The sequence below is a fragment of the Symphalangus syndactylus genome, chromosome 14, assembly GCF_028878055.3.
Source record: "Symphalangus syndactylus isolate Jambi chromosome 14, NHGRI_mSymSyn1-v2.1_pri, whole genome shotgun sequence".
Lineage (NCBI taxonomy): Eukaryota > Metazoa > Chordata > Mammalia > Primates > Hylobatidae > Symphalangus > Symphalangus syndactylus.
The window spans coordinates 56,224,478-56,251,676 of NC_072436.2; the positions used below are offsets into that span (position 1 = coordinate 56,224,478).

The 27,199-nt window shown below is 45.1% G+C and overlaps 1 long non-coding RNA gene across 1 annotated transcript; it reads right to left on the bottom strand.

Annotated features, from left to right (window-relative positions):
• Positions 1-3,439: 3,439 nt before the first annotated feature.
• On the bottom strand, positions 3,440-5,613 carry LOC129462570 (uncharacterized). The gene is made up of 3 exons (XR_010115434.1): positions 5,211-5,613; positions 4,297-4,385; positions 3,440-3,620 (listed from the first exon to the last, which is right to left on the bottom strand). It is a non-coding gene; the product is annotated as an uncharacterized lncRNA (long non-coding RNA).
• Between the last annotated feature and the right edge of the window lie 21,586 nt (positions 5,614-27,199).

Below are 27,199 nucleotides of genomic sequence, written 5' to 3' on the forward strand. Positions count from 1 at the left end.
AAGTTAGGCAGGTAGACTAACAACGGCTTTGAAAGCAGGTAGAGGAATACAGAACTGGCAGAGTAAGCAACTCATTGGGGAACCTAGAAGTATTATGCTGCCTCAATTTTACAAGGGTAAGAGTAAAAGAAAGTATAATTAGCCAACAGTCTTTTGCAGTAATCCAGTTTGACAGAAGTAACAGGGTCAAATCCACAGCATCTTTCAAAAGTTACTAGGACTTAATAGCTATCATTTGCTTAGCATATAGCCAGGTACTGTTTAAAACATTTCTCTTGGATTATTTCCTTTGATCGTCACCAAAACAGTATAAGTTCTGTGCTATCATTATCCCCATTTTAATTTAAGTCACAGAGAACACAAGTCATTTGTTAAAGGTCACAAAGCTAATGAGTCGCTAAGATCAGCTTTAAACCAAGGAAGCTTAGTTCCAAAGTCTGCAGTCTTAACCATCATGCCATGCTGCCTCTGCTTAGACAGAGAAGGTGGCAAGGGAAAACCCAGAGATGAATTTATAGTCATTGATCTGAAACAAAAAAATGGCATCTGGCAAAGATAAAATAACACATGTAAAAAATCCTGCTTTAGAGCCTTGAACCCAAGCAAGTTACTAACAAACATTAAAATGTTGGTTTCATTTTACCTTATTTGGGGAAAAGAATTGGTTTGAAAGAGTAGAAAGTATTTACTTTCTAAAAAATCAAATTATAACTTTATAAACAGATCACCATCCACAGAGCTAGGATGTGGCACAGGGGCAAGACAGGGACTTCAACTTTTCCTTGGGTCTAGCAAAATCTGGACAGGCTCCTCCTCCATAAGCATTTGCATTGACAATCTGGGTTTTACTCGCACTGTTTCCAACACAAACGCTTTTGACTGGCTGCCTTTGAGACTTCTCTCTCCAGCTCCTCCTCATGCTCCAACTGAGAGATTACATCAGGTGTGGAAATTGGAAGCCCTATTCATAGGGAAAGAAAAAGGAGTCTGGTGAAGACCTCAGTGTTCATTCCCTGGTCTTTAGGAACATGGTAAGAGAGGGAGAGAGTGAGGTCAGTTCTCCATTTCTTCCTCAACAGTGCTCACGAGGTAGGAAGATTGATAGGGGTTTGAGTCCCTTATCAATTTTACCTCCCCCTATTTAAAGAATAAGCATCCATTCTCTTAAGAGTTGTTTTCATTAGCACTTTGTCTCCACATCCTTGGTCAAGGAGTTGAGAAGAAGGATGCTACGAGTTCATAAAATAAAGGTGTTTATGTTTAATTCCAGGGGTGTTAAAACAATATCCAGAAACAAAAGGCAGAAATTGCCTGTCTCAGGCCCCACTAGAATTAAGAATCATTGAATATAAGGACCTTGGAGCTCCTAGGAACTGAGGAGGCCAAGGTATCACACTGGGTAAATTCACAGGCGTTGGGGGAGCCATCCTTACCCAGCAAGACCAGATTCCTAGGCTTCTCAGGCACATCTCCCTGAGGAGAGTTCAGCTGCCTCCACTGGGTAAGAGCCTCGGCCATATCACTGATCATCAATTCCTGAAAAACCAAACACATTGGTGCTCACCAACGAGCCTCCTTACAGGGGCCTCTGAAGAAGAATAAAACTGACAGCACAGGAGGAGGAAGACAGGAAGGATAAAAAAAGGACAGACAACATGGCCTCGGCCACCCTTTCCAGTACTAAGATTCTCTGGTGAATTTGTAGTCCACAGACTCACTCTTTGCCTCCAGGCAGCAGAAATGCATATTACCTGCAAGTAGGAAGGAAAGCACCTTCAGTGTAAAACTTGAAGGTATGAACTTCTTAGTTTATGTATCAATAAATTACAGAACTACAGAATTTGCTACTACTTATACAGGAAAAAGGGGAGAAAAATGTAATTATGAATTAAATATCTTCCTTATGGTATAGTTTTTAAAATATATGGGGTTCAAGAAATTGAAGCATTTTTTTCTCTAGTTTTCCTACGAATGAAATCAATCCCACATATATTAAAAATTAAGACGTTTCCTACACGTCACAGAATATAGACTTATTTGTAAAACAGTATCTGAAGCCCAAATTATTATGAAAGTTCCCAGAGTGTTCTTGTCGTTTTTCACAACGACCCTGATCAGTCTGCCCCCATCCCCCAGTTGCTTACCACCCAGTTGGTGGCATTCTTTCATCTGCTTGAAGTGTGTGTCCTATTCCCTTTAGACCCTTTACACATCCTGCTTCCTATTCCTGAATATTCTGCCCCCTGCCCCATCCTTTCAGCAATGTGAATCCTTCTCTCCCTTCAGATCTCAGCTCAGGTGTTACTTCAAGGGAAGCCTTCCCTGACTCTCTAGTTAGAATACATGTTCCTTCCGTTCCCTTGGGTTGTATACATAGAGGGAGAGATCTTGTGGCTAACATAAGCTCCACAGGAGCAGAGGCCAGGTCTATTTTTGCTCACTGAAGCAGCCCTAGTACTTGGCACAGAGCAGAAACTCTGTAAATATTTGTTGAATATTTGGATGAAAGAAAGGAAAGAAGGAACAAGAATTAATAGAAACAAGTTTAAATGGGGTGTTCTATAAAAGTGTGCATGGGAACAGAAGTGCGGAGGAGAACAGAAGCGTATTAAACATCGAAAACACTGCAGGAGTATTTAGCCTAACCTTCATCTAGATGACAGGCATAAAGTTTAGTTTGTTTACTAAAATATCGAAATAAGGGAGTAGGGCAGGTAATGCTCTTTTGAATCTGTTACTGCTGATAAGACAAATGTCTAATAATTTTTCAAATTCTATTTTTAAAGTTTCTATGCAACTACAATTTAACTTAAATAGAGTAAAATAAACCATCCCTTGGGTTAGCAAATGAATCAGTTTTACTGCTCTTTAAACTACCACTTGGGCCACAGCCCCTTGAATGAATATATATATATATATATATATATATATATATATATATATAAATTGAACAGTTGATTTTGTTTATATTCAGCTTTCTAATGTATATTTCATAGTCTTTCAAAAATGATTGGTAAAACAATGCACATAATGACATAAAGTTAAAAGAACTACCTACTCTGAAAATTCTCTGCGCAAAATACACTCTTTAACACTTTAAGTAAGAAATCCCACACTTTTAAGTTTATGGCCCCTTAAGGTCATATGCCTCAGGAGTGATCAGCACAAGTAATATAACGTGCACCATCTTCGTTCTGTACAATGCTAACACTAACAGACTAACAGGCAGTTGCTTTCAGACTTCAGTTCCCTAAGAAAACCTCAGCAATCAACTCAAGTGCATGTGCCGGGGTTAGAAGGCACATGCAGGCCAATCAGACACTGTTACCAGGTGCTACTGACTTTCTCTCCCCTCATCTCTCTGAAAGCGATCTACAAATTCACATATCAAAATCAATACTGGCAATTTCTCCCATGGTTTTATAAGGATCATCAGTACCTGTATGCCTGGTGTGACGGAAATAAAGAGACCCAGCACCTGAACCAAAGGGTCTGCCAATCTCCCACTGTCTTGGCCAGATCTTACAGAAGCATCTTTACTAATCTTCTCTCTCCAATCAGCTATGGCATGTTTCATCTTGCTGGGCCTCTAAAAACCTTCATGGGGCCTTCATTTGCCTCTGGAATAAGACCGAGTGTAGATTGTCCTGGGGTCTGGGTACAACACAACCAAGCTTCCCTCACCACAGTCTAGGTCAACCCACAGTGACTCACACATCCACACATCCTTGGAAGACCTCCAACTCCCTCATCATTTGAAGACTTTTTTTTTATTTTTTGGCCAAAGCTGTTCTGTCTTGGAATATTCCCTTATTCTACCCTCCAACTACCCACTCTTTCTTGTTTTTCAAAGTACAGTTTTTATCCCACACTTCTCCCAAACAGATGATAAAAAAAATCTCTTTCAGAGACTTTTATGACTTGTCAGGACCAATCATTTCTACGTTTAAAAAATATATATTTCTTCATGTTTAACTATTTTATTTATATACCTCTCACTGCCTTAGTAAACTCCACGATGCAGGAGCAAGTGGCTTTTACTTCTTTGCATCTCACCAAGGCCAATTACAGTACTCAATGTGTGTGCAGCAAACACTCAGTGGGTAGAGAGAAAGCAACGCTGGGAAGAAAGTTCTGCATAACTGAAGAGCACTTCCTTCGGGGTCATCAGCCATCAGTTTATCAGGATGAACCCAGTGGTCTAGGAATCAGGGCTGAGCAATTCCATAAATAATGGAAGGAAAGATATCCTTGCTCTGAGAACAGAAGGAAAAGAAAGAAGAAATCTAAACTTACTTGGGACCCAGGGGTCAGCAGCATAGCAGTCACATCATTTTCTTTTGGGTTTCCAGCATGGAGAAGGTCTGAGTCCTCAAAAAGTGATCCTAAAAGTGGAGACAGGAGCAATGATGATTACTCTGTCCTTGCAATAAACTAGCAGGAAGTGCCACACACCAGCTAGTTGTCATCTAAGAAGAGTCAACACTGGGAACCAAAGGACAATCGCATAATATCTTTTAATCAAGACACCTTGACCATTGCTGCCTCAGGCTCCTCCTGTTCTCCTCTGCCCTTAAACTCCAGTAGAACTCCTATGAGCATCTGGACATATAAATTAAACATATTTTTATCTTGCACGTGCTAAGTAGTCAAAATAATACTCAAAAGTCTTTGTATGTCCACGCCTCAGTGATTAATCTCTGTTGTATCCCAGGCTCACAGGATAAACGAAGACTAAATTCTTCTTGAACACTGACTTTTCAGATATTAATACAATACTGCCTGACTCAGAAAAGTGATGTGTCTTATGGAAAAACCACCACCACCACCAAAAACAAAACAGGATTGTAAACAAATTCCGCGATTTCTCAAATTCCTGCTTTCCCTACCATCCAAAAGGGTCAGATAGTCCCTTCCTACTGCCTTCTTGGGCTCCTCTGAGATCAAAACAGAAGTCATTATCAAAAGCCAAATTGTCAGATGTGTTGATATTTTCCCTTGGGCAAGGGAGGCATCCAGCGCCCTACAGACCAGGAGGGCAATGGAAGTGGCGGGCTGTCCCTCAAAACCCCAAGTGATACCGGCTAGTAGGAAGGGGCTCGTGACGCTACTCCTCCCTGAGCCTGCCCCAGCCAGAGGCAGCCTTTCTCCCTTTCTCCCTCTCCCCCTCTCCAGCCGGCACCAAGCCCGCATCACTCCCAAATCCTCACCTCTGCCCCCAGGTTCCATGGAGACTCCTTCCTCTGGCCCGCGCTGGAGGCAACCGCGGCAAGGGAAGGGGCCTGGGGTTCGCCGCTCGGGTCCCCCAAGAGGCCGGGAATGCACGCGCGGGCGGCCTCGCGCCCCCACCCGGGGGTCCTCCCGCCACCCTCCTCCCGGGCACTCAGATTAAAAGGGGATGCGTTCAGCCCTCCTCCACCCTGGGTTCGACCTCCAGCCACACACTGAGGAAGCCGAGCCCGACGACAAAGGAATCTAACAGCCGGCGGGGACGCCTAGCGCCGGCCAACCATGAGGTCGAACTACCACTCCCAGAATCCTCCGCGGGGCGCGGCTGGCCTTCTCATTCCCAACGCCGCTTCCTAGAGGACCCTGCGGCCTCCTGCGCCCGGGGCCGCGTTTCTTGCGGTCGCACGCTCCTGACCGGCCTGGAGGAACGCTGGCCAGCTGGCTAATCCCTGCCAGCGGCTTTCGAAGGGCCGCTCCTCCCTCGGTGCCGGCTCTGGGCGGTGGCCGCGCCAAACCCCGCCCGGCGTGGGACTTTTCGCATCCCTGCTACTGTGAGGGCGGAAGGCGGCGCCCCTGACCCACGCAGGATCCTTCCCGGGCTGCGGTGCTCCATCGGAGGGGAGGCACCTGGCGGTGTCCCCGCTGCTGCGCCTCCATGCATCGGCCCTTCGTGGCCAGCACAGAGGTGATCTCAGTTTACTTTAAGTAACCAGGGATGTTTGTTCCAATATTGCACCTCGGAATAAAGGAAAATGGAATTTCAATCCCAAAATCACCTCAACCCCAAAAACAGCCATATCTCCAAGAAGAACCAGTAAACTAGTCTTGCTGCCCCAAGGAGGCTGGAGCGTGGAGGTCTAGCAGACTCCCCAGGAGCCCTAGGGGTGGGCGGGTCTTCAGGCTAGTGTGAGTTTTCACTTACCTTTCCACAATAAAGTGCCAGGTTTCTGTCCAGTTCAGATTCCCAAGAGAAAATTTAGTTATCTATGTCCTCGTTTGGATACAAGCCACAATGTCCAGTTGACCTTTCTCCAGCAGAATCTCCAATTTTTAGATAGGCTCAAGGATTCCCAAGGCTTCTCATTATTCCTGCCCTTTGCCCTCCCCAGCATCCCCAGCCCCTCGCTAACTGGAACATAGTAAATCATCATGGGCCGTGTGAACTAGGTTAACACCCTAGGGATGGTAAACCAACAAGGTAGAAGGAACGGAGCCCCGGGTAATTTGTTGGAACAGAGCTTGGGCTTTAGCATGAGAGAGATGCAAACTTCTATTTTGTATAAGCCAGTATTATTTTGGGTTTCTTCTGCACAGATAACCACACTTACCTCTAACTGGTCCATAGATTGGCTGCATTTGGTCCAGGCAGCTAGGGCTGGTGGGGATAAAGGACATGTGGTAGAGACAAAGCCCTGCCAGCTCAAATGACAGCCAAAGGGAATCTCCCCACCCTTCCTTCCACAGGAGATAAGGGATGGGCAGTTTCCTTCAGAAGATGCTTCATATGAAAGACACCACTCGCTGATGTTGTTACGGAAACCCCAGGGATAAGGTCTAGGCCCTGCAGCTTGCTGCACAAAAAAGCCAATCACTGAGAGGAGGAAGAAGGCTTTAATCAAGTGCTGCAGCCAAGGAGATGGGAGACCAGCTGTAAATCCATCTCCCTGACCTACTAAAACCAGGGGTCTATATAGCGGGGAAGAAATGTAACTGTGTGGGGGAAAACAGGAACTAGGGAGGAATAAGGAAGCAATCATGATGAATGAGGGGTCTGGTGTATCCTTGTCTGGATGCCATCATCTCGTGTTTCAGTTCTTTGATACTTTTTTTTTTCATCAAGTGCTCTCTCAGAATCATCTTTTGATACTTTTTTGAGAGGCCTGAGGGTCTTTCCTGAGAAAGGAACTATGATAAAATAAGTATAAGCTTCAAGCTTTAAGACCAGAGAGTCTGCCAGGCGCGGTGGATCATGCCTGTTATCATACCCAGCACTTTGGGAGGCCGAGGTGGGTGGATCACTTGAGGTCAGGAGTTCGAGATCAGCCTGGCCAACATGGTGAAACCTCGTCTCTACTAAAAATAGAAAAATTAGCCAGGCATGGTGGTGCATGCCTGTAATCCCAGTTACTCGGGAGGCTGAGGCAGGAGAATCGCTTGAACCCATGAGGGAGAGGTTGCAGTGAGCAGAGATTGTGCCAGTGCACTCCAACCTGGGCAACAGAGCAAGACTCCATCTCAAAAAAACAAAAAACAAACAACAAAAAAACCACCAAAGAGTCACTTTCTATGTTTATCCAAAATAAAGTCTATGGGACTATTGGCTGGTTTCAGTGTGTCTGGAGTACCCCTTTCTTTTTGTTGCTAACCATCCCCATCACAGATATCCCTTCTTTGTTACCACATCAATTGTCAGTCCTCATCTCACTTTATTAACAGCAGTTGATAACACTTGGCTACTCCCTGCTCCTAGAAATACTGTCTGGTTTTCTTCCTCTTTGACTGCTCACTCTTTCTCAATCTCATTAGGTATTTCCTCTTCTCCTCACCTCTAAGCCAGTGTTTTCCAAACAACAGTCATGCATCACTTGTTTTTTTTTTTTTTTTTTTTTTGAGACGGAGTCTCTCTCTGTCGCCCAGGCTGGAGTGCAGTGGCGCGATCTCGGCTCACTGCAAGCTCTGCCTCCCGGGTTCACGCCATTCTCCTGCCTCAGCCTCTGCGAGTAGCTGGGACTACAGGCGCCCGCCACCACGCCCGGCTAATTTTTTGTATTTTTAGTAGAGACGGGGTTTCACCGTGGTCTCGATCTCCTGACCTCATGATCCGCCCACCTCGGCCTCCCAAAGTGCTGGGATTACAAGCGTGAGCCACTGCGCCCGGCCTAGTCATGCATCACTTAACAACCAAGATACCCTCGGAGAAATGCATTCTTAGGCGATTTTGTTCTTGTGTGAACATCATAGAATGTATTTACGAAAACCTAGACTGTACCACCCACTGCACACCCAGGCTATATGGTATAGCCTATTGCTCCAAAGCTATAAACATGTACAGCAGGTTGTGTGGTGAATACTGTAGATCATTGTAGCACAATGGTATTTGTGTATCTAAACATAACATAGAAAGGATACAACAAAATATAAAAGATATGGTACACCCGTACAGGGCATTTACCATGATTGGAGCTTGCAAGACTGGAAGTTACTCTGTTACCAAAACACTTTCATCTCCTAGGATAGCAATGCCTGCTTCCAGGATACCTCCCGAAGGATCTCTCTGAGGCTGTTTTACAGTTAACTTTTTTCTTGTAGGTCTGGGTCCTGCCACTCACAGCACAAGAAGCCGATGACTGAGACCATAATCTCACCGCACAGGAGGCTAATGACTGAAACGATTATTGGGTGCTGCAGCTGTGAAGATGGGAGATCAGTATCAAATCCATCTCCCTGACCCACTAAAGTGAGGAGTTTATATAGCAGGGAAGAAATGTAACAATGTGTGGGAAAATAGGAATTCAGGAGGGGTAGGTTAAAATCATGATGCATGAGAGGCCGGGTGTCTCACTGTCTGGATGTGGTGATCTGGTGAGTTTCCGTTCTTTTTTTTTTTTTTTGAGAATGAAGTTTCACTCTTGTTGCCCAGGCTGGAGTGTAGTGGCGCGATCTTGGCTCCCTGCAATCTCTGCCTCCCAGGTTCAAGCAATTCTCCTGCCTCAGCCTCCTGAGTAGCTGGGATTATAGGCGCCCGCCACCACACCCAGCTAATTTTTTGTATTTTTAGTAGAGACAGGGTTTCATCATGTTGGCCAGGCTGGTCTCGAACTCGTAACCTCAGATGATCCACCCACCTTGGCCTCCCAAAGTGCAGGGATTACAGGCATGAGCCACGGTGCCCAGCCCGTTCTTTGATACTTTTGAGAGGCCTGGGGTTCTTTCCTGAGGAAGGAACTCAGATAAGTTTCAAGCTTTAAGACTAGAAGGGAAGGCAGGGCATGGTGGCTCATGCCTGTAATCCCAGCACGTTGGGAGGCCGAGGCGGGCGGATCACAAGGTCAGGAGATTGAGACCATCCTGGCCAACATGATGAAACCCCGTCTCTACTAAAAAAAAAAAAAAAAAAATAGCCAGGCGTGGTGGGAGGTGCCTGTAGTCCCAGCTACTCAGGAAGCTGAGGCAGGAGAATGGCATGAACCTGGAAGGCAGAGCTTGCAGTGAGCCTAGATCGCACCACTGCACTCCAGCCTGGGTGACAGAGCAAGACTGTGTCTCAAAAAACAAAACAAAACAACAACAACAAAAGACTAGAAGGGACACATTCTGTGTTTATCGAAAAAAAAAAAACCCGTCTGTGGGACTATTGGGTCGGTTTCAGCTCTGGGTGTGTCAGTGAATGGTGAGTGAATGTGAAGGCCTATGACATTACTATACACTACTGTAGATTTTATAACTATTGCACACTTAGGCTACATTAAATTTATAAAAAGAATTGTCCTTCAACAAGTTACCTTTTCTGGCCAGGTGCGGTGGCAGGCAGATCACCTGTCAGGAGTTCATGACCAGCCTGGCCAACATGGCGAAACCCCGTCTCTACTAAAAGTACAAAAATTAGCCGCGTGTGGTGGTGTTCGCCTGTAGTCCCAGTTACTGGGGAGGCTGTGAGACAGGAGAATCTCTTGAACCCAGGAGGTGGAGGTTGCAGTGAGCCGATATCACACCACTGCACTCCAGCCTGGGCGACAGAGCAAGCCTCCGTCTGAAAAAAAAAAGAAAAAAGAAGAAGGAAAAGGGCCGGGCGCGGTGGCTCACGCTTGTAATCCCAGCACTTTGGGAGGCCGAGGTGGGCGGATCACGAGGTCAGGAGATCGAGACCACGGTGAAACCCCGTCTCTACTAAAAAATACAAAAAATTAGCTGGGCGTGGTGGCGGGCGCCTGTAGTCCCAGCTACAAGGAGAGGCTGAGGCAGGAGAATGGCGTGAACCCAGGAGGCGGAGCTTGCAGTGAGCCGAGATTGCGCCACTGCACTCCAGCCTGGGGGAGAGAGCGAGACTCCGTCTCAAAAAAAAAAAAAAAAAAAAAAAAAAGAAGAAGGAAAAGAAAAGAAAATTAAGAACTAAAACACAAACACATTAGCCTAGGCCTATGCAAGGTCAGGGTCATCAATATCACTGTCTTCCACCTTCACATCTTGTCCCAGTGGAAGGTCTTCAAGGGCAATAACAGGCATGGAGCTGTCATCTCCTAGGATAGCAATGCCTGCTTCCAGGGTTACCTCCCGAAGGACCTCTGAGGCTGTTTTACAGTTAACTTTTTTTCTTAGAAGTAGGAGTATACTGAGTATACTCTAAAATAACGATAAAAGGTATGGTATAGTAAGTACATAAACCAGTAACATAGTCGTTTATTATCATTAGCAAGTATTATATACTGTACATAATTGTATTGCTGTACTTTTACACAACTGACAGCGCAGTAGGCCTGTTTACACCAGCATCGCCACAAGCAGGAGTAATGTATTCCCCCAATGGCTACAACATTACTAGGCAATAGGAATTTTTCAGCTTCATTGTAATTGTTTGGAACCACCATCATGTATGTGGTCTGCCATTGACTGAAATGCTATTTTGTGGCGCCTACTCTTAGATGATCTTGTTCCACCCACATGCTCTAAATACCACCCAAATGTGGTCAGCTCCCAATTTATATCTCCAGCCTGGGCTTTTCCCCTGACCTTGAGCTGTCTCCTCCACCTCTTGACTTGATGTTTCATAAACATCTTTAATGTAGCATGTTCGAAAGTGAACTCTGCTGTTCCCCCTCTTCCACTGCCAAACCTCTTCCCCCTGCAGTTTCCCCACCTCAGTAAATGGCAACTTGATCCTTTGGTTGCTCAGTGCAGCTACCTTGGAGTCATCATTTTCTTCATCTCATGCCACACATCCTGTTCCATTGGCTCTACTCTCTCTCTCTCTTTTTTTTTTTTTTTTGAGGTGGAGTCTCGCTGTGTTGCTCAGGCAGGAGTGCAATGGTGGGATCTTGGCTCACTGCAACCTCTGCCTCCTGGGTTTAAGAGATTCTCCTGCCTCAGCCTCCTAAGTAGCTGGGACTACAGGCGCATACCACCACGCCCGGCTAATTTCTTGTATTTTTAGTAGAGACGGGGTTTCATCGCATTAGCCAGGATGGTCTTGATCTCCTGACCTCCTGATCCACCTGTCTCGGCCTCCCAAAGTGCTAGGATTATAGGCGTGAGCCACCGTGCCTGGCCGGCTCTACTCTCAAAATACATGCAGAATCTAATGACATTTCACCACCACCACCACCATGACCACCACCACCCCCCTGGTTCAAATCATAATCTTTTGTGTGGATCACTGCAAATGCCTGCTAACTAGTCCCACCCCTTCTACTCTTGTCCTGCACATTCTATTCTCAACATAGTGGCTCCCTCATCTCAGAATAAAAGCCAAAAGTCTTTATGATGGCCCACAGCCCCTTCATAATCTACACCATCCACCTCCACTAGCTCTCTGATCTCTTCTACGACTTGCCCCTTGCTTGCTTTATTGCAGCCATGCTGACCTTCTTGTCCTTCTTCAGTCAGGTGAAGCTTCCACTCTGGAGCCCTCTGCCTCTTCCTCAGCCTGCATAATCCTTCCCCAAGATGGCCACCAGGCTTGTTCTCTCACCAGCACCAAGCCTCTGTTCACTGTCTCTGTGAAGCCTTTTTGTCCTTCATTACTTTATTTCTTTTCTATATTTTCTAATATTATAATTATTAATTTTATTTCTTGAGTGTCCCCCAGTGTGCATGCACGAGGGATCAGGCTCCACGGGGAAGGGATATCCCCAGAGTATTTACTGGTACTTACATGATCAGTAACTGAAGGAGAGTATACTCTTCACTGTATGATGCAGAGAAGGTAAAAGTACCTGAAACTAATATGGTTCTCATTGCTTTTCTTGGCTTTAATTTGTGTGCTTCTGGAAAATTCAGACTTTCTTCACACATGGACACGGGCACTACTTTAGAATAATGTGGCCTTGAACAGCAGTGGCACCCCTCTCCCACTGCAGCACATAAATTGGTGTCACGCAGCAGTAGGGTGGAATTGGAACACCTTGTAATAAAAACCCACGAGTCTTCATTGTCTCTTACAGGTAGATTAACCCTGAGTTCTTCAAAACTTATGAGAACATCTATTTCCTTCTAATAGGTCTGACATCCTGTCAGGAAAGCATAGTTGCCTTTCTTAAGCAGCAGTAGTGCCATAAAAGGCCATTTACTTTGATGTGAAAGTTGACGTTAAGAGAAATGAATATGGAATCTGTTCATCATCATGGAAGAGGGCAAAGCCAAAAATGTAAAGGAAGGATTTGGGTGGCAAACGGGTGAAGATTTGGGGTACATGAGATTCAACATAACAGAGAGAGGTGCCAAAGGCCTCAGATAGTGAGAGAGGCAGGCAGACCTGAGGCAGGAAGTCAGGCTTGGAGTGAAGCAGCAGAGGGAGTTCATCGGGCGTGTGTCTTGTGCCTCGTCACATCCCTTAGGCCTCTGCACAGACCCTTGGCCATTTGCTCCACCTCAGCTGCCAGGGCCTGTGAACCCACTCATCTCGTACATTTGCACCACCTGCGGCTGGATGGTTACCTACCTGGGAGTGCCAGGCTCTCCTCCTGCCAGCCAAAGGCCAAAGAGCTGCACACTCAGGTTTCGGACCCCTCACACCACTTCCAGCCTTATTGAAGGGCCATGCAGTGGGTTGTGGGGCTAGCTTCCCTAGGAATGGCTGGGTGATGCCATCTGAAGGGCAGGGGCATCTGAGAGATGGAGGAAGCTGATCCGATTAATTCCTTTGGCTTCCCTTTACCCATTATTGCCTTGAGGAATGGTTGCTCCACGTACACTGGAATGTGGACTTCTTACAGAGCCAAGTAGATGCACATGCTGAATAATCTCTCTTTCCCAGCTGGTGAAGTAGAAGTCAACAGGCAAACAGATCATCTTGCATTTCTTCCCATCCTTTCCTGCTTCACTTCCTTTTCCTCACTCATGTTGCCCTAGGTTTGCACCTCATAAAGCACCAGCTCTTAATCCTTGCCTCAAGCTCTATTTCCTAGGGAATTTAGGCTAAGACTGGGAGCATGGCTGCCTATGACCCCTGGTCCCTCTAATGGCAGCATTGTTGCAAGGGACAACTGTGGGCGAGGAGCAGTGACTCATGGTGGAGCAGGAGCAGTGGCTAGGATCAGGTGATGAAGGCAGAGGCACAGGCCTGGATCAAGGAAGGAGGAACCTGGAGACAAGCCCCTGGGGGAGAATGACAGAGAGGCTCTGATCCTAGCACCAGGAACTTCAAGGAAGCAAATCTCTTACTGTCTTAGAGTTGCGCAAGGAGCCTTAGTGTCGTGGCCACATCCTTAAAGAACTCTAGTATAGCAGGAATTTACTTGTGAAATTTCTGGCCATCTCTGACTGATGAAGTCGCGCTGATGGTAGAGGAGCTGTGGCAAACAGCAGTCCAGGAAAGAGCCACAGAATGAGGCCAAGACAGCTGCTGACATCACAAGCATAACCAATGGACTTCTGGAACCTGACAAATGCTGATCTGGCATTTTATCTGGTATTTGAAAGGAGCAACCATGAAGACTGAAGAATGCAAAGGTATCTGGGACCTGGAGGTCTATCTGGGCAGTTTCTGTCAAGCCAAGTGACACAGTGGTCCACACCCACTTTGCCCAGACACAGGACATTCAGGGTTGGTTTTAGCTTGTCTTTGGTTTGCTGATATCTGCTTGGCTTGTTCCCCCACAATAGCTAAAGGAGTATTATGGATTCTTTGAAACTCATAAAGTCATAGTAAATAGAGGAGATCTTATTTCCATCCATGCTTCCGTCAGATAGACTTACTGATATGGCTTTTCAAGGGAGTTACGGAAAACTCTCATTTCCTAGCAGGGTAGCTGTTGGGGATTATTAGGAAAGAAATAGCAGGAATGGGCACCCATGTTGTGAGGAAAGCAAATAGACCTTTAAATGAGAAACACCTTCCAGCCTATATCATGTCATTGTCTTGCACCAAGAGGATGCTTGGGATGTCCCTTTTACCACTTCCAAACAACAAAATGAGATAAGTAGTAGACCTGGAGGGTCATCAGGCATCTCCACAGCCAGGTGTAATAATAGTCAAGAACTCCATATTGAAGTGACTCTTGGCAACCAGTTAGCCAACTGTGAATAGTGTGGTTGTATATTTTGTTTATAATTCATTCTGTGTGTACTTTGAAAAGATAGTTTTATGTGGATGAATGGATATATTTTTAGTAAGACTGGCAGAGAAGTTGACCTGAAGAGAACCAGGCAAACGATGTTTGAAAGATGCTGGGATTGAACTCTCAGATACTTATGAGGGATTTGCGAAGAATGATGCTGGGCTATGGGGACAGGGAAGGTCAACACCTCCTCTGTGACTATTATTCTGCCCTTGTGAGCTACAATCCTGGAGGCGTCAGTGCTCTGGAGCTGACCATAAAGCTTCTGAGGTCAGGCCAGCTGCAGAGTGAGGTACAGCTCACCTCCCTTCTGGTCCCAATATGAGGATGGAAGAGTTAGCTCTTTTTCTGTGGAATCTATGTATTGTTTTGGAAAGTTTAACAGGAACTTTCTTTGGCTGTAAGTACAATGGTTAATTACATCAGGTTTTATTCTCTCACATTCAAGTCCAGAAGTAGGCAGTCCAGGGCTGATATGAAGCCTCCGTAAGATTATCGGGGAATCAGCCATCTTCTGTTTTTCTCCTCTGCCATCCTTAAGGCATGGCTTATGTCCTCAAAGTCACAAGGTGGCTGTTGGGGTTCCAGCCATTAAATCCACATTCCAGGTAGAAAGAAGGAAAAGACAAGGCCAAAAGGGAGTGTCCTAGCTGTCACTCTTTCTTTTAAGTACCCTTCCAGAAGTCCTATCCAAAAAATTTGAATTTTATCAGCATAGCATTCGCCTGATATTTGATATATCAATATTTCATTGGCCTGATTAGCTATATCTAGCTGCAAAAGAAGCCAAGAAATATAGTTGGGTGCTCTGCTACTCAGAATAGAACCAGAGTTCTTATCGTTAAGGAGGTGAAGAATGACTTCTGGCTAGACAACGAACAGCTTCTGCTGCAGTAAGCATTGCTCAGTGCTCATTGTCAACACTTTAGCTCATACAAGCTACTTTATCATGAGCATCTATAAAGTGGCTCAAAATCCTGAACCTCTGATTTTAGAGTAGATGGTCTTTTGCATCTTCTGCAGAGTCTGCACAGGTTTTATACACAAGTATGATGGAGAGGAATCCACATCTTTATATGGCACCTCTGGCATGTTCAACAGGCTGGGTACCACACCAGGGGCCAGATATTTGATCATCATGATGACTGGTTTTTTTGAGGCCTCTGCTACTGGGATTCACCATCACTCCATTTATCCTGCCTGAAATTCCACATTCCTGCTCATTTATAGGATGAAAGAAGGGAGGGCCATGCTAATTCTCTATCCTTCATCCACAGGAGTGCCAATATGGGACAAGAAATTAAAATAATGATGCTTTTTAATGCGTGGATAGCAAGAGCCTATCCTCCTCCCCATCCTGGTGCTCACGCTCTCTCAGCTGCTGTCTGAAATTACTGCTTCACTCCTAAGCAGGAATTCTTAAAGCCATAGATGTGAGGAAGCTGATCTAAGTCTCTATTGTGTAGGTGTGGACAGGACAGTCTGTGTTTTGGCTTCCTGGGTACTAATGTTGAGGGCAAGAAGGAGGACACCATGTTTCATAGGCCTGGCCTTCAGTCACATCCTCATGTCTGTTGCTTTGGTGCTGAGGGATGACCATTTGTGGACGAGCAGTGTCTGGAGTTAACTTTGGCTTTGTGGTATTCTTTGAGATTAGACACAGCCCCATTTCCTGTAGCCATTTTCACAGTGGCTAACCTCTTCAGCCTGGGACCCCACCCAGCTGCCACGGCTGCGCCTGGATGCTGCAAAGGACTCCGAACTTTTTGGGATGAACACATTTCCCTTCCACAGCTACAAGTGAATCTATGATGAGAAAGGGAAAGGCCGGGCATGGTGGCTCATGCCTATAATCCCAACACTTTGGAAGGCCGAGGCAGGCGGATCATGAGGTCAAGAGATCAAGACCATCCTGGCCAACATGGTGAAACCCCGCCTCTACTAAAATTAGCTGGGTGTGGTGGCACACGCCTGTAGTCCCAGCTACTCAGGAGGCTGAGGCAGGAGAATCGCTTGAACCGGGGAGGTGGAGGTTGCGATGAGCTGAGATCGCACCATTGCACTCCAGCCTGGGTGACAGAGCAAGACTCCATCTCAAGAAAAAAAAAAACAGAGAAAGGGAAGGGGCTATATCCAGGGTGCTGTGGAATGGCAGAGCCAGACTAAGGAAGCTTGGTTATCAATAAAATTAAACAAAGATGAAACAACCAACACCACTGTAGAAACAAGGATAGTTGGGTGATGGGTTTGTCTTCCAGAACCCAGAGGTAACGTCTGGGGCCAGAAGACCACAAGTAAAGGGAAACACAGGGTCCTGAGCCGAGTGAAGAACAGTAGCCGATAACCAAAGTCAGAGCTCCAGGAAGAGATAAGAGGAGCAGATGAAGAGCTCACAGCACAGCTACAGTGAAGGCATTGGCATCCGTAAGTACATAGAAGCTTGATGTTTCTTATCTTTTTTTTTTTAATTATTATTTTTTTGAGACGGAGTCTCGTTCTGTCGCCCAGGCTGGAGTGCAGTGGCACGATCTCGGCTCACTGCAAGCTCCACCTCCTGGGTTCATGCCATTCTCCTGCCTCAGCCTCCTGAGTAGCTGGGACCACAGGCACCTGCCACCACACCCGGCTAATTTTTTCTATTTTTAGTAGAGATGGGGTTTCACCGTGTTAGCCAGGATGGTCTCGAACTCCTGACCTCATGATCCGCCCACCTCGGCCTCCCAAAGTGCTGGGATTACAGGTGAGAGCCACCACACCCAGCAGATGTTTCTTATCTTTTTTAAAAAAAATTTTATTTTTGGCCAGGCGTGGTGGCTCATGCCTGTAATCCCAGCACTTTGGGAGGCCGAGGCAGGTGGATTGCCTGAGGTCAGGAATTCAAGACCAGCCTGACCAATATGGTGAAACCCCATCTATACTAAAAAAATACAAAAATTAACCGGTCATGGTGGTGGGCGCCTGTAATCCCAGCTACTCAGGAGGCTGAGACAGGAGAATCACTTGGACTCGGGAGGCAGTGAGCTGAGATCACGCCATTGCACTCCAGCCTGGGTGACAGAGTGAGACTCCATCTCAAAAAAAATTATTTTTAATTGTTGTGGATACATAGTAGGTGTATAGAGAGTACATAAGATGCTTTGATACGGCATTGCAATGTGTAACAATCGCATCATGGAAAATGAGGTACCTGTCCACTCAAGCATTTATGCTTTGTGTCACAAACAATCTAGTTATACTATTTTAGTTATTTTAAAATATACAGTTAAATTATTATTGACTACAGCCACCCTGTTGTGCTATCAAATAGTAGGTCTTATAATTTTTTTTTTTTTTTTTGAGATGGAGTCTCACTCTGTCACCCAGGCTGGAGTGCAGTGGCGTTGATCTTGGCTCACTGCAACCTCCACCTCCTGGGTTCAAGTGATTCTCCTGCCTGAGCCTCCAGAGTAGCTGGGACTGTAGGTGTGTGCCACCATGCCTGGCTAATTTGTTTTTTTTTTTTTTTTTTTTTTTTTGTATTTTTAGTAGAGATGGGGTTTCACCACATTAGCCAGGATGGTCTTGATCTCTTGACCTTGTGATCCACCCGCCTCAGCCTCCCAAAGTGCTGGAATTACAGGCATGAACCACTGTGCCCGGCCCATTCTTTTATTTTTTGTACCCATGAACCATCCCCACCTCCCTCCCACCCCCCAACTACTCTTCCCAGCCTCTGGTAACCATCCTTCTACTCTCTATGTCTATGAGTCCAATTGTTTTTTAGATCCCACAAATAAGTGAGAGCAGGTGATGTTTGTCTTTCTGTGCCTGACTTATTTCACTTAGCATAATAACCTCCAGTTCTATCCATGTTGTTGCAAATGATAGGATCTCATTCTTTTTTATGGCTGAATACTACTCCATTGTGTATAAGTACCACATTTTCTTTGATGTTTATTTTCTTACTACAGTTTCTAATTGTATAAGTGCGTTTGATTTTTGGCTCAAGTTCTCAGGTATTCATTCGTTTAGAAAATACATGATGAGGCCGGGCACGGTGGTTCACGCCTATAATCCCAGCACTTTGGGAGGCCGAGGCAGGTGGATCATGAGGTCAGGAGTTTGAGACCAGCCTGGCCAATATGGTGAAACCTCATCTCTAGTAAAAATACAAAAGTTAACCGGGCGTGATGGTGGGCGCCTGTAGTCCCAGCTACTCAGGAGGTTGAGGCAGGGAGAATCGCTTGAACCCGGGAGGCAGAGGTTACAGTGAGTTGAGATCGTGCCACTGCACTCCAGCCTGGGCGACACAGCAAGACTCCATCTCAAAAAAAAAAAAAAAGAAAGAAAGAAAGAAAATACGTGATGAGTGCCAGGCACCACACTGGGAACACAGCAATGCACAGATATGAAGGAGTTCTTGTTCTCCTGCAGCATTCAGCCTTGCGATAAATAAATAAATAATATGTCTGTTGCCTATCTTAGGGTCTCCTTCAAACACCTGCAAAGCATATTGATTGGAGAGCTTCTGACCAATTTGGGGATCCTCCAGGCATCATCTCAAATTTGAGATATCCCAATGAAGTGTATGGGATGGTTAATTGAGACTATTTATTAAGACTGTGGTACCAAATGGAGGCATAAGGATAAGCAGTTGATAGAAGGTGCTCAAACATTAATCGTCATTACCTTGAAGAAAAACATGCTAAGTCTCTCTTGGGACTGCATGTCTGGCTGAAGCACCTCCATGGTACCCCAAAGCCTGTTTGGCATAAACATCACTGATGTTGGATGATAGAGGACTTGCGACTGAAAACTTTCCCACATGTGCTGCACTCATGGAGCTTCTCTCCAGGGTGCGCTCTCTGATGGTGAATGAGCCATCTTTTCTGGAGGAAGGCTTTCCTACATTCAATGCATTCAGAGGGCTTGTCTCCACTATGATTTTTCTGTTGCTGATTAAGGGACGAGCCGTAAAGAAAACCTTCCCACACTCATTATCTTCAGAATGTGTCTCTACAGTGTGCACTGTCCTGTGTTGAATGAGGGATGAATGGTCCAATAGAGCTCTGCCCTATCCCTGCGTTCCTAGGGCCTCTCTCCAGGGTGGGTTTGCTGTGGCCAGCCAGAATACCTTTCCCGCTGAAGGATTCCCCACACTCTGTGCATTCGTAAGGACTTTCTCCAGTATGAGTTCACTGATGCCCAGTAAGGGTTAATCAGTTGTAGAAAGTTTTCATTGCATTCAAAGGGGCTCTTCCCAGTGTGTGACATCAGGTGTTTCTTTTTTCGATTTTAATTAATGTTATAGAGACAAAGTCTCACTATGTTGCTCAAGCTGGTCTCAAACTCCTAGGTGCAAGTGATCCTCCCAAAGTGCTAGGATTACAGGCATGAACCACCGCTGACATCAGGTTTTTCTTAAGACTCCTGCAGCTGAAGGCTTTTCTGCATTCTTGACAGTCATTGGGCTTTCCTCCACTGTGAGTCTTCTGATGGTGGATGACAAATACGTGGTTATACGGAGTCTTCCCACACACGCTGCATTCGAAGTTCCTCCCCTTACTGTTGGTTTTCTTGGCAGGAGTAGATCTTTGCCTCAGTCCTTCTCCTTGGGGGCAGATTTCTTCAACGTTTCCCTGAATGGTTTTTCTTCTTTCTGCCCTCAGGCTTTTCAGGGAAAAGTGCAGGACCCAGTGGACAATCTTTTCAGAGGTTTTCATTAATGTATTTAGTGATTTTATTTTTTAAGAAACATCCTGCCTTTGAGCAGAGTCCTGGCTCTTAGATCTAGTCTTCTGGTCTAAAATAAATAGCAAATAGAGATCAAAGCTTTGAGTGCTAGTTAAGAAGAAAGTATTGTGTGTGTTAAGAACAAACACAAAATACTGGCTGATTGATTGGTAGCTCCTTAAAAGAAAAACAACAGGGACAGAGTGAAAAATAGCAAAGGAAAAGAGAAATAGAGACTAGAAGTGGAAAGTGGGCATTTAGTCCACTAAACACGTTTCAGTTATTCGTGCATTAGCTATTTATCATTTAGTGTGCCTGTTAAGTGCTGGGCACAGTAAGTCACTGAAACACGAATGCCTAAGACAGCCAGAGTCCCTGCCCTCATGATGCTTATATTCTACTACACAGATGGCAAAGAAACAAACAAAATATAACAGATGGCGATGAGTGCAGTGAAGGAAATAATGAGCGGGAGTTGGAGTAGGGGCTTCAGAGAGATGCTTAAGAGTGGTCATCTAGAACTGATGTTTAAACTAAGATCTGAAAGAAAGAAGTTAATCATGTGAACAGCCAAAAGAAGAGCATTTGGAAAAGAGGTATATGAAGAAAAATAGGAGATATGCATAGAACTATAGAAGAGGGAATGACCAGGGCAGCTTGCTACAGGAAGAGGAGTGTAAACATCAGGGAATAAGTAGGGAGACAGGCTAGCTCCTAGGAAAGTAGCTGCCTGTGACTACTGAGTGGATCTAAAAGGAAAAGGAAGGTCGTATGGTAAAAGATAAGCAGGAGAAGCCAGGCATGGTGGCTGACACCTGTAATCCCAGCACTTTGGGAGGCTGAGGCTGGCAGATCACCTGAGGTCAGGAGTTCAAGACCAGCCTGGTCAACACAGTGAAACCCTGTCTCTACTAAAAATATAAAAATTAGCCGAGCATGGTGGCGGGTGCCTGTAGTCCCAGTTACTTGGGAGGCTGAGGCAGGAGAATCGCTTGAACCCAAGAGGCGGAGGTTGCAGTGAGCCATGATCGTGCCACTGCACTCCAGCCTGGGTGACAGAGTGAGACATCATCTCAAAATAAATAAATAAATAAATAAGCAGGAAAGATGAGAAAGTGTTATCAGAGTTGAAATAAAGGTGTGTCTCAACCCTCTCCTCTCCCACCCTCAGCCCTCACCACTACCACCCCCAAGAAAGACAAACAGGAAGGGCCTTGCTGTGGACAGCTCCACTTTGTCACTCATCTGACAGTATCTGTGTGTGTGCTGTGTACCAGGTAGTGTTTTGAGACAGTAGGCGAGAACATAAAACAAAACATCTCTGGTGGTGTTGACATTTTAATTAGGGGTAGGTGCGTACAGACAGTAAACAAAATTAAAAAGTAAAAATGTCAGGAAGACAGACCTGGGAAGACAGCTGGGAGTGCAGGGGCTGGGAAGTGTAGAAGGGATGGCGAGAGTTATGTTTTATTTTATTTTATTTTTTAATTTTTGAGATGGAGTCTCTGTCACCCAGGCTAGAGTGCAATGGCATGATCTCAGCTCCCAGCTTCAAGTGATTCTCCTGCTTCAACCTCCCAAGTAGCTGGGATTACAGGCATGAGCCACCATGCCCAGCTAATTTTGTATTTTTTTAGTAGAGACAGAGTTTCACCATGTTGGCCAGGCTGGTCTTGAACTCCTGATCTCAAGTGATCCACTGGCCTCGGCCTCCCAAAGTGCTGGGATTACAGGTGTGAGCCAATTTGCCTGGCTGAGAGTTCTGTTTTTAGACAGGATGGCCAGGGAAAACCTGGCTGAGAAGGGGGCACATCTGAGCAAAGACTTGGAAAAGGTGACAAGAAAGCCACGTGGCTATCTGGAGCACAAGTTTTTGCAGCAAAGGCCCAGTATGGCCATGACCATCTCCATAGGCCTATGAGACCCCAAGGAGGGGTCTCTATGTGAACCTTCCACTAAATCCCATCTGCCCATCCACGCATGCCTACGGAAGTACTTCCTGCACCCTCTCTCACTTCACCTGCCTGAATATCAAGTTTCCACGGCTCTCCACCTCCATTCCACTGGAAAATCACATCGGGTTTAGGAAATAAAAGTCCTGTTCACAAAGAACAGAATGAGAAATGGCTGTTTAGGATAGAAACCCATGGCCCCCTCAGGGTTTAGTAACAGTGCCTTACTTTCTAGGGGGGAACATGAAACTGTCCAGAAAGCATATGCTACTTTCCAGAATCACATACACAGCTGAAGGGAAGTCAGGGCAACTTTCTAGAAAATCTGAGTTAGGTCTCTTTGAAGTGGTTCATGTGTTCTTTCCCTGATGAATATCTGGGAATGTCCCCCATATGGACCTGGTGTTCTTGTGGGTTGAGGGAAATTTCTTGGCTTAGAGCAGTGGAATATGGAGAAGGTTCCACGCCTCAGGAACAACCCCATGAAGCCATTTTCTTTTATAGCTTTAAAAATAATGAATTTGTATCCGTTAATTATATTTCTGTGCAATTTTGTTGATTTTGATGAAAATACAAATTCAAGTGGAAGAGTTTTAGATAATACAAAACAACTATAATTATCAATAAACAGATTTTTAGAAATCCTTAAAAAGATAAATTATGATGGCTTTGGCTTTTAAAAATGTAAAATAGGCTGGGCGCGGTGGCTCACACTTGTAATCCCAGCACTTTGCGAGGCTGAGGCGGGCAGATCACCTGAGGTCAGGAGTTCAAGACCAGCCTGGCCAACATGGTGAAACGCTGTCTATACTAAAAATACAAAAATTAGCTGGGCGTGGTGGCGGGCGCCTGTAATCCCAGCTGTCCAGGAGGCTGAGACAAGAAAATCGCTTGAACCTGGGAGGCAGAGATTGCAGTGAGCCAAGATTGCACCACTGCACTCCAGCCTGGGGGACAAGAAGAGATTTTGTCTCAAAAAAAAAAAAAAAGAAAAAAGAAAAGTAAAATAGTGAAATTTATAAAGCCTTAATTTTCCGTATTTAGTTTCTAAATGCATTATGAAATGCATAAGACATACAAGAAGCATAAAGACTAAAGCAAACACCTATGGACCCACCACCTAATTTAAGAAATAAACATTAACACTAAGATTGAAGCTGCTCCCTCATCTCCTCTCTTCCCCTCCATGAGGTAACCACTGTACTAAATTTGGTGTTCATTACTCCATATATTTTAAAATGTGCCTCCTCATTTTATTTGCAGTTTTAAAAATATTTTTAAAACATTCCATGTTCACTGGAGACAACTAGGAAGTATAAAAAGGAGATAGGCCAGGCACGGTGGCTCACACCTGTAATCCGAGCACTTTGGGAGGCCGAGGTGGGCGGATCATGAGGTCAAGAGATTGAGACCATCCTGGCCAACATGGTGAAGCCCTGTCTCTACAAAAAACACAAAAAATCAGCTGGGCGTGGTGGCGCACATCTGTAGTCCCAGCTACTTGGGAGGCTGAGGCGGGAGAATCACTTGAACCTGGGAGACGGAGGTTGCAGTGAGCTGAGATCGCGCCACTGCACTCCAGCCTGGTGACAGAGTGCTACTATGTCTCAAAAAAAAAAAAAAAGAGATGGAATACTATGCAGCCATAAGAAACGATGAGTTCGTGTCCTTTGTAGGGACATGGATGAAGCTGGAAACCATCAATCTCAGCAAACTATCACAAGGACAAAAAACCAAACACCGCATGTTCTCACTCATAGGTGGGAATTGAACAATGAGAACACATGGACACAGGAAGGGGAACATCACACACCAGGGACTGTTGTGGGGTGGGGGGGTAGGGGTAGTATTAAGAGATATACCTAATGCTAAATGATGAGTTAATGGGTGCAGCACACCAACATGGCACATGTATACATATGTAACAAACCTGCATGTTGTGCATATATACCCTAAAACTTAAAGTATAATAATAATAAAATTTTTAAAAAAGAGAGATAAAGAAAAGTGTATAAACTGGCCTGGCATGGTGCTTCATGCCTATAATCCCAGCATTTTGGGAGGCTAAGGCGGGTGGATCACCTGAGGTCAGGAGTTCATGACCATCCTGGTCAACACGGTGAAACCCTGTCTCTACTAAAAAAATACCAAAAATTAGCTGGATGTAGTGGCACATGCCTGTAATCCCAGCTACTGGGAAGGCTGAGGCAGGAGAATTGCTTGAACCTGGGTGGTGAAGGTTGCAGTGAGCTGAGATCGTGCCACTGCACTCCAGCCTGGGCGACAGAGCAAGCCTCCATCTCAAAAAAAAAAAAACAAAAAGTATATAAGCTTTCTAGTCAAAGATAATTAGGGGTAATATCTTGGTGTTGGTCCTTCTTTTTCTATGCATATATGTGGAACTATATTGTAAATGTATTCAAGTTCCAAACATTTTGTAACCTGCTTTTATCATTTCACAATATATCATCATCTTTCTAACTCCATAAATATCACTGCTAAATGTCACTGATAAACTCCAGTGGAGCCTTCTCAGGCTTTGTCTTCCTTGATTACTTGGCAACTTTGAGTGCTTTTTGACCATTCCCTCTTTCTTGAAAATCTTTTGACTTCTGTGACACGGCTGTCCCCTGGCATTTCTCTGACCTCTCTATCTCTATCTACTCATTCTCTTTTGAAGCCTCGTCCTGTCTTCACACCCGTTAAATCTTGATCTTCCTGTGACACATCACATGAGATCAGATGTGGAATTTTCCACTTCTGGCTTTAGCTCAGCACTCAAAAAGCTTCACATTTTGGAGCATTTTGGATTTCAAATTATAATGGTCAATCTGTATATACATTTCCCAATCCACTCAAACCCTTGTAAAAGCATTTCAGAGAAGCCCCCTCACTAGGATCCCCATCACCCAACTCAACATACCTACTTTAACTTTGTTTTTACCACAGGAGTCTTGCCTCAGTAACATCGACCACTTACGAACTTGACATCCACTGCAATAAATCTCTTAGACTTCCTGAGGAATCGGTTCTAGCTGGTTATTGAAAATGAACATATTTATCTTGCCTAATGGCTGGCACCTGGTATCTTTGCTTCCTTCTTCAGCTCTGTGTGATTTATTATGTAAGACTTGCAGAGGCGGTTATTCTTAGAAATGCAGGCCTGGGGAGGAGGGGCTGGGTGTGCCTGAGCCCAGAAGCTGGCCAACTCTCCTGCTGGCCACCCTGGAATCGTGACACCCCAGATGCATTTCTGGGATTGGTTGGCCTGCCAACCGTGCCAGGCTGCGGTGCCCAGCTTTCTGCCATCTGCCATATTCTTTCCATCGCAAGATTCTCTAGCATTGCCAACCTTTCTTTTGATTCATGGAATGCTTCTGTGCCTTTGTGTGGCAAGCACTCAATTCTCTCTTAAAACTTAGAGTTTGGCCGGGCGCAGTAGCTCACACCTGTAACCCCAGCACTTTGGGAGGTGGTGGTGGGTGGATCACGAGGTCAGGCGTTCAAAACCAACCTGACCAACATAGTGAAACCCCGTCTCTACTAAAAATACAAAAAATTAGCCGGGCATGGTGGTGGGCACCTGTATTCCCAGCTACTCAGGAGGCTGAAGTGGGAGAATTGCTTGAACCTGGGAGGTGGAGGTTGCAGTAGCCGAGATCACGCCACTGCACTCCAGCCTGGGCAACAGTGTGAGACTCTGTCTCAAACGAAACAAACAAAAACTTGTCATCAGTAATATTTCCTTGAAACTCCTTTTAAAGCTTGACATCAGTGATATGACTTCATTTCTTTGAGGCTCAAACCCCTGCAAACACTATCCAGCCATTTTTGCTTTATACCTTAAGAATGCTGATATTCTTCCAATTTGACCAATTTCTAATTCCAAGATTTGATCCTACTAATGGCTATTAGGTGAAGCCAATACCTCAAAATTTAAGGTCTCCACTACTACATGCCATATTGGGAGATATTAATTAAAAGGTAAAATGGCCATTTCCTGTTTTTAGAAGGAAGTGGAACAGTATCCACATTAAAAAAAAAAAATCTCTGATAACCAAATTTAAATGGGAAACAGGGAAAACTATCAAATCCATGTCCCCACTCTGTCTCCATTACTACTGTGCTCAAAATCCCATTGGTATCTTTTCTAAGGATATTAGAGTAAAAAAGATGTCCATTGGAATCCTAAATTTGTTCCAATCTCATCTTGCTGAAAATGGTAGAATGTATTAGAGAAATATCTGACCCTCAATTTACTTTTAACAACGCAGTAAAAATTCAGAACTCCCAGAGACAGTCATCTGCCAAAAGTTTGTCAATAGTCTCTTTTATTTCCTACTTGACATTATTTAGCAATATCACATATTGTCCGCACCTATAGATTCTGTTACGTTTTTCCTCAAGTTCCTTTCAAAAGTCCACAGATCAAGTCTTCCCTGCCGTTTGTCTGCTCTAGGGTGAACAGAGTAACAGGGTCGTTAGTAGGTTGGGGAGGGTCTGTTTGGTAATTCAGCTTCTCGAATCTGACTTGAACTTCCAGAGGAAATTCATCTAAATTCACTGGGAATCATGTAGAACAATCTAACTCCAGACAGCCTTTCAGAACCAAGTCCTTTTCTGAGCTTCACCCTAAGCAAAGAGCAAGAGAATGCAGATGCCTAGAGTCAAGGTCATCTAGTGCCTAACCTTTAATAAAAATAAAAATATAGGCCGGGCACAGTGGCTCACGTCTGTAATCCCAGCACTTTGGGAGGCCGAGGCGGGCGGATCACGAGGTCAGGAGATTGAGACCATCCTGGCTAACATGGTGAAACCCCGTCTCTATTAAAAATACAAAAAATTAGCCGGGCGTGTTGGCGGGCACCTGCAGTCCCAGCTATTCGGGATGCTGAGGCAGGAGAATGGCGTGAACCCAGGAGGCGGAGCTTGCAGTGAACGGAGATTGTGCCACTGTACTCCAGCCTGGGTGACAGAGTGAGACTCTGTCTCAAAAAAAAAAAAAAAAAAAAAAAAAAAAGACAGGACTGGGCC